General features: G+C 39.9%; 1 non-coding gene across 1 annotated transcript; it reads right to left on the minus strand.

Annotated features, from left to right (window-relative positions):
- Positions 1-6,354: 6,354 nt before the first annotated feature.
- On the minus strand, positions 6,355-6,518 carry LOC136380163 (U1 spliceosomal RNA). Its single transcript, XR_010746857.1, has one exon. It is a non-coding gene; the product is annotated as a U1 spliceosomal RNA (small nuclear RNA).
- Between the last annotated feature and the right edge of the window lie 1,451 nt (positions 6,519-7,969).

The following is a 7,969-nucleotide window of genomic DNA, read 5'->3' on the forward strand; positions in this document are numbered from 1 at the left end:
CATTCTGACTGGTATGAGGTGATATCTCATTGTGGTCATGGTGTGTCTTAATTGATGGGCAAGAATTGGTCAATAAAGGTGGGGTAGCATTTGAGACCAGGAATAGGGTCAGTGTAAAGCCAGGAGACACGGCCAGGGCTACCAGGGCCACCATCAAAGCAGCCTAGCCCATGCAGGTTCGCATTGGATTCGGACAGTCGGTAAAGAAACAACGGAGCCAATAACTGGTGGGCCATCATCTTTAATCCTAGCTTGCACCCGGCAGGCAAGTAAAAACACACTCTGGGCTCCAAAACCCACTCACATTTAGTGCTCACAAAGCCACTGACTTATCAGAGTTTTCTAGAATCAAAGGTTTCTAGCTCACCAGACTTATTCACCTCTGTTCCCCATCTCCTTCCTTCTCCAGCGTCAAACTGCACAAACTGGCCTCTCACTCAATACTCTGCCATCTTGGCTGCTTCTCCTGGCCACACGGCCTCTTTCTGCTCTCCTTTCTGCTCTCTCATGCTAATCATCCCAGGAACCAAGAGCGCAAGCTCCCTTTATGCCCCTATTTTATAGTGTAGAAATCCAAACCCTTAATCCAATATACAAAATAGGGAAGTCTCTAATACAAAGTCACTTCTCTGAGGCATGATTGGATTGTACCACCCCACATCAAAACAGGTGGGAAAAGCTTAATCCCAAAACCAAGCCGCAGGCTACAAGGATCCCCAACACACATTAATATCACCTGGGCGATGGCCTCATGTGGGCAGTACTATTTTTAACAAAGTGAGCATAATATATTTTATCTGCCCAACAGTCAGCAAAGCTAGAAAGGCTTAAAACAGGTGGTACCTAGGGAACTCACTAATGTTGCTAAATCATAAAGTAGAAGAACAAAGGTGCCTGGGAAGGGATAGAGGGATAAATAGAAGCCCGGCTGTGGAGAACTTTCTGTTATGTTCGAGATCGTGGTCCTTTCTCTTAAAAGAAATGTAGAGCTATAGAAAGCTTACAAACAGGTGTAGACATATGGAAAATTAATTTTATAAGATTGGCTTGGAACCAGTTGGGATGCTGCTAAACTAATCTATTTTAAAGGCGATGCAGTAAAAATAAGATAGAAGAGGATTAGATGTATTTAAAACATATTTTGGTGGTAAAAATCAGCGAGATATTTATTGAATGGAAGAAGATAAGGCTGGAGGAATAATTGGATAAATGTTTATAGTGGGTTGCCAGGTAGATGGAGAAACCCCTAGCTTCTATAAAAGATCCTAGAGAAGCAGCTTGTTGTGAAAATATCCTGGGGCAGAGAGATCTAACAAAGAGGCTGTCAACTTCAGAATTACATGAAGAGTTTATTAAGGGAACTTCTGGATGGAAGCAGTTTCTTGGATGGCAGCCAAATAGTGGATTTCCACACCCAAAAGGGGGTGGACCTTGTTATGTATGGCATGCTAACACAGGTGACTTGTAGCCACATGGCCCGTGATTGTTAAGAGCTATTTGGATTATAATCCAATACAGTAAACAAGTTAATAGACCCACTTATCTATGCAAGAACATTCCTTTCTGGTGAAGGATTATCCAGGGTTGTGACAGAAAAAAAAATTGTTATTTCTATGCTTTAGGAATGATGCATGGATAACAAAGTGGAGATAGAAATATAGCCTAGTCTTTTCAGAATTTTAGACAAGAAAGGATTGAGAGGCCCTGGCCGGTTGGTTCAGTGGTAGAGCGTTAGCCTGGTGTGCGGGAGTCCCAGGTTCGATTCTTGGCCAGGGCACACAGGAGAAGTGCCCGCCCCTCCCCCTCTCCTTCCTCTCTGTCTCTTTCTTCCCCTCCCGCAGCCAAGGCTCCATCGGAGCAAAGTTGGCCCGGGCACTGAGGATGGCTATGTGGCCTCTGCCTCAGGTGCTAGAATGGCTATGGTTGCAGCAGAGCGACGGCCTAGATGGGCGGAGCGTCGCCCCCTGGTGGGCATGCCAGGGTGGATCCCGGTTGGGCGCATGCAGGAGTCTGTCTGACTGCCTCCCTGTTTCCAACTTCAGGAAAAAAAAAAAGGACAGAAAGATTAGATGGTTCTAGGAAGGTTATACTTCATTAAAGGATATATTTCATGTAAGTGTGCTTATAAAGAGGGAACACCTGAGCATATTTATAACAGCAAGATGAGAGGGAGAGGTTGAAAATACAAAGGTATGAGGTAAAATAATCTTTAAGTACCTGCACAAGTTTTCAGAGGAATCATGAGGGTACAGACTTACTTACTTAAAATAGGTAAGAAGTAATTAAGTTCTTTAACACTTAGGAAGGTGAACTTTTGTTTGTTTATAAACAAATGTATAGATTTGGAGCTTAGAAGTAGAGATCATATATGAAGACTTCTGTGTTATATCAATGGAATCAGAGAGAAAGACTTCTGCTCAGAAAGAAGGTGGATAAGTTGATCAGGAAACTTAAGAGAGCTTGAGATCTGGAATAACCATTATTGGAAGTGGAAGAAGGAATTGACCAACAAACACATTAACTATTGGTTCTGAGGAATTAGATTTAAAACTGTGTACTAGAGATAGTCACAGTCTGCTTGGTTTGGTAGCTTTCTGCATAGTTGCTCAGTGCCTAGGGCAGTGGTTCTCAAAGTGTGTGCCAGGACGCACTGGTACGCCCTAGAAGATTTTCAGGTGCACCCTATGGTATTCCAGAGAAATATGTGCCTGTTGGGGACCAATAAACCAACAGGGTTTTTGGAGTTTAGATTTTTGGGGGACAATTGTGGGGAATTGGCTGTAAGCTGACAGTCTGCCCTACCCCCCCACCTCACTTGCCTGATTTCAGGTTGCAAAAGACTGTCAAGCTGTGGTGCTGGATTGTTTACACTATCCCCCCGCCATGTGCCCTGGAAAGACTGGAGGCAAGTTTCTTCTATCCTTTGTTTGGTGTAAAATAAAGATGATATGTATGGTGGGGATTTGGGATTGATGACTAAACACAAGGATTTGTCTCTTTTTTTGTGGCAGAGAGAGAGAGAGGCAGAGAGAGAGACAGATAGGGACAGACAGACAGGAAGGGAGAGAGATGAGAATCATCAATTCTTCGTTGCAGTTCTTTAGTTGTTCATTGACTGATTTCTCATATGTGCCTTGACCAGGGGGCGACAGCAGACTGACCCCTTGCTCAAGCCAGTGACCTTGGACTCAAGCTGGTGAGCCTTGCTCAAACCAGATGAGCCTGCACTAAAACTGGCGACCGTGGGGTCTCAAACCTAGGTCCTCTACATCCCAGTTCAACACTCTATCCACTGCGCCACTGCCTGGTCAGGCAGGAATTGTCTCTTGAAGCCTTTCGGATTTGTATAAAAGAAGAATATGTGGCAATATCTAAAAAAGCTTTGAACATTTTACTACAATTTTCGACATCCTATTTATGTGAATTAGGATTTTCTACCCTCAACACAATTAAGAATAAAAAGAGAGGAATTTTTCAATGTATTGGTGAGGAAATGAGAGTTTGCCTTTCAAATATATGCCCAAACATTGAAGAAATCACTAGGACACAGCAGGCTCATATTTCTCATAAACACAAAATGAAAAAACACATTCGTGCCAGGGCCTGCCGAATTTACTAAATCTTACTAAGAACGTATCTATATATATATAAACATAACTCTTTTTATTTTAACCCCTCTTTATTACAAATTCTAAAAAGCATAACTCAAAAAATGTAACATAAAAATGATTTTTAATGTCAGAATAAATTTAATTTTGTCATATTTATTTTGTTTAATTACCATAAAAACACGCTTGGACTTTATATTTTTTTTCTTTAACATTTGACTTAATTATTATAACATATTTCTCAGAAATTTGTATATAGTGCACCTACAATTATTTGTAGGATTTTAAATGTGCTGCAACTTCAAAAAGTTTGAGAACCACTGGCTTAGGGTATAGGAGTACAGAAAGCAGGTTTTAGCATGGATGCATTGTGTGTGTGTGTGTGTGTGTGTGTGTGTGTGTGTGTGTGTGTGTGTAAAGGCAGTAGAAGAAGAAGAATGTAAGAAAGTTGATAGTGCATTAAGAGTCATTTACAGTGTTGTTTTTCAACTACTGGTCCACAGATTGGTCCACCTGAAATTCCGTGCTGGTCAGTGAAACAGTGATCTTTGTAGAATTTGCTTATGCTCAGGGTCATTTCTGCACTAGCAGTCCCCAAAATCTATTTTCACTGGTTCCCAAATGTAAAAAAGTTGAAAACTACTGATTCTATAATCATATATAGAGTTGGAGATAGGCAAAGAACTCAGAGATTGTAGGAGAGGCCTGATATCTTGGGAGAAAATGGAAGCTAAGGGAATCAAAATTGTTAAGGACAGTTGAACATAAAGAAGAGTGGGGCCTAAAAAATAAGTGATTGTGGCAGAAATCCAAAGTGAAGGGCAATAAACAGGCTATGGCTAAAATGCAATTTGCTCAGGACCTTAATACTATCTAGCATTTGTAATTATCTTTATGTCTAGAAGGTGCTTTGTTCTCATTAGTTACTTTTCACTTAATTTCTGTTGTACTAAAAGAAAAGACGTATTACTTTACAAATAAGACTGAGGAAGTGTGTGCTGTTAGGAGACTTATCAAAGATAAGAGGGAGTTAGTGAAGAAGGAAAATAAGAAATCAGGGTGTTTGCTGGGAATGTAGGTTAAACATACAACTCAAACACTTGAATAGAGTTTTACAATTTTTCTTCTTTGTTAAAGAACTATAGATCTGCACCGCCACCACAAAAGGAAAAAATGAAACAAAAAACATGCTGTAGAACTCTATACTTAACTAAGTTTAAAAGAGTGACACAGATAAAGATGTTGATACCAGCATTAACCCAATATTAGAAAGAAAGAGATAGAGACAGAAAAAGAAATAGAGATGAATAGAGAGGGAGAGAGGGGTGGAAAGAAGAAGAGAGAGAGAAAGAAAGAGAGATAAAGGCAAATTGAGTATCTAATGAAATCTATCAAAATATAACAAAGAGAGTTGAAGTATACATTGGGATTTTTTTGTATCACAGACCAAAGCAATCTAGAATTTTCTGCCTCTCTATATCTTTTTATTTAATTTATTTTATTTTTCTGAAGTGAGAAGCAGAGAGGCAGAGAGACAGACTCTCGCATGCGCCCAACCGGGATCCACTCAGCATGCCCACTAGGGGGCAATGTTCTGCCCATCTGGGGCATTACTACAATGCAACCAGAGCCATTCTAGCACCAGAGGCGGAGGCCATGGAGCCATCTCCAGTGCCCCAGGCCAACTTTGCTTCAATGGAGCCTTGGCTGTGGGAAGGGAAGAGAGAGAGTGGAAGGAGAGGGGAAAGGGTGGAGAGATGGGTGTTTCTCCTGTGTGCCCTGGCCAGGAATCATACCCTGCACTTCCACACATGGGGACGATGCTCTACCGCTGAGCCAACCCTCCAGGGCTGCCTCTCTATATCTTAATATCTTCATATCTCCTTTGTCTCTCTCTCTCTCTTCCTCTCAGTAAACTTAAAAACAAAACAAAATTGTCCTTGAAATTCAGACTTCAGTGGCTATTATTACCTTTCTCTTCCTCCCCCATTCACCTTCCATTCTATAGCGAACACTCAGCCTTCTCCTTTAATAAAATTCATCTTATTGAATTGCAGAGAAGTGAAAGAAAATGTAGGGGAATGGGATACTAAGTTAATATGTATTTTCCTGTTGGCTGCTTGGGTTTAAATCCTGGCTCTTCCACTTATGAGCTATGTGCCTCTAAGCCATTTAGTTAGCCTCTCTACCTGCATTTCCTCATCTATAACATGAGGATAATGATAATGGCATCCAACTCACAGTTATTACAAAAATAATGTTATACAGTAAGCCCTCAAGAAATGCTAACCATTATTATTTTGACTAATATAGAGACAAAAACAAAAAGGGGGCCAGACTGAAGAGAATTTAAACGTGTGTCACTTTACTGTAGAATTAGTCTGTGAAACAGAAAGTTACTTGAATTTTCCCCTACATTGAAGTTCTGAATGCTAGCATATCAGTAAACCTTCCATAGTTTTTGATGACAGGATCTCTGGAAATAAGATAGCTGTTTATTGGTCCCAATAAAGATTTAGCCGCACAATTGAATTCAGGATGAAATGAATTAGAAGAGTGATAGCAATTAATAGATGGCTCTTAATAGTTTCATACAATGTAAGAGTTAGAAACTGATATGGAAAAACAAAAAGATTATTGAGAAAGGTATTAACAGAAGCCTTAATCATTTACTATACTGTGTCTTTTATAAAAATTTTTGATTCAGTGAATATTACTTAGGCTTAATTTGATAGTTGTTTTTTTAAAGGGGAGAGTGCGAATGCAGTCCTTCACTACCACAAATTATGCAGTTGAGTTTCTCACTTTTGGGGAAATCACAGGGGTCAGTCCATCAGGAGGGCAGTGGATGAGCCTTGCTCTGGGACAGCCATTTTTGTGATCATGGTGTCACCTCTACCAGGTGAGTATGATAGTTTTATTTTTAATAAAAGTAGTGAAAAATGTACGGTCCTATGGTGAACGACATATCTAGCTAATGTTTTATATTACAGATTCGGTTATTAGTATATATATTCCTACTTTTAACTGTTTGTAGTATGCTTTTCAGTAGTAAATATTATTCTTAAATTTTGAATCTGTAACCAAACCTATAAAAAAGCACTAAGTTTTATTGACTAGACAAAAATCTTTTACTACTCTTTAACAAGTAATGCATAGGAATCTCTACTTCTCTGAACTCATTCACTGATACTCCAGGCCATTTATTCCTTACCATATATTGTCTTATATTATTCATTAATCTTCTTTGGCTTATTTCTTTACCTTCCAATGATATATAAATTCTTTGAAGGCAGTATTAATTGACCTGTAGGTGTGACTTACCCCCTTATACCCGAGGTAGGTTTGAATCCTAAAGAAAATAAATAAACTAAAAACTTTACCTGCAACTTTTACTTGTGGTTATATACTCTCTGAGGGTAGACTCAGCATTCGGGCTCAGCATAGTGCACGCACCAAGTAAAGGTAGGAGGGGAGTGTGAACAAAGTATAACCATTCAAAGGCCATCATTTAAATGGGTTAAGTAGCCTTGGGCAAAATCATGAAGTGGATAAAATTGGTCTTTGGTGTTTCCAGCCTCCTCTTCTCATAGTTTCATTCATTTCAAAGACATCTCTTTCCTCTCCTGAAAGTGAAATAAAGTGTCACAGACACCAATAAAGTGACTCAAGTGATTATTATTCTTAGCCACCAGCTTATCACATGCTAGAAAAGGAGAGAGGAAATCACAGAGACAGGAGCCCCAGCGCCTTAGCAGCTCTTGGCTGAACCAGGCACTTGCATAAGAGGAAATTTGTCTCGTCTCCTTTTCAGGTCTGTTTCATCAAGAGGAGGCTGCTCTGGATTTTGATTTTCAGGAGTGGAAGGAACATTTTGTTTTATTTTTTTCACTAAACAGGTAGAAGGTCACAGAGCTTTAGGTCCTACACCATCTGCTAGTTTTGCTGCTTGAACTTTAGAAGGACGTGTGGTCAGTGTTGTGACCAGCATGTCCCTTTGAAAAATAATAAATATTTGGAATCACAATAATATATCTTAGCTACTGAACTAGCAAACAAGCTGTCCTTCTCCTAGCTAGAAAGCCTGAGTTTTAGAATCACATATGAATTCAAATTCCCTTGCAGTTCTTGCTAAATATGCTAAATTTGGTCAAATCCCAACCTCTCTGAACTTGAGTTTCAGTGGTCATAATTCAGGGTGGTTGTGAGGACTGATTGACATAAGGTATGCAAGGTATTGAGACAGTGTCTGATGCAGTTGTCAAGTGCTTAGTGCAGAGAGAAAGAAGCACAATACTTGTTTACTTTACTACAGGAGACTCTGGTTGTATAGTCTGAGCAGTACCATCTGCCCCTTGGGG

Source organism: Saccopteryx leptura, chromosome 8 (genome assembly GCF_036850995.1).
Source record: "Saccopteryx leptura isolate mSacLep1 chromosome 8, mSacLep1_pri_phased_curated, whole genome shotgun sequence".
NCBI classification, from domain to species: Eukaryota; Metazoa; Chordata; class Mammalia; order Chiroptera; family Emballonuridae; genus Saccopteryx; species Saccopteryx leptura.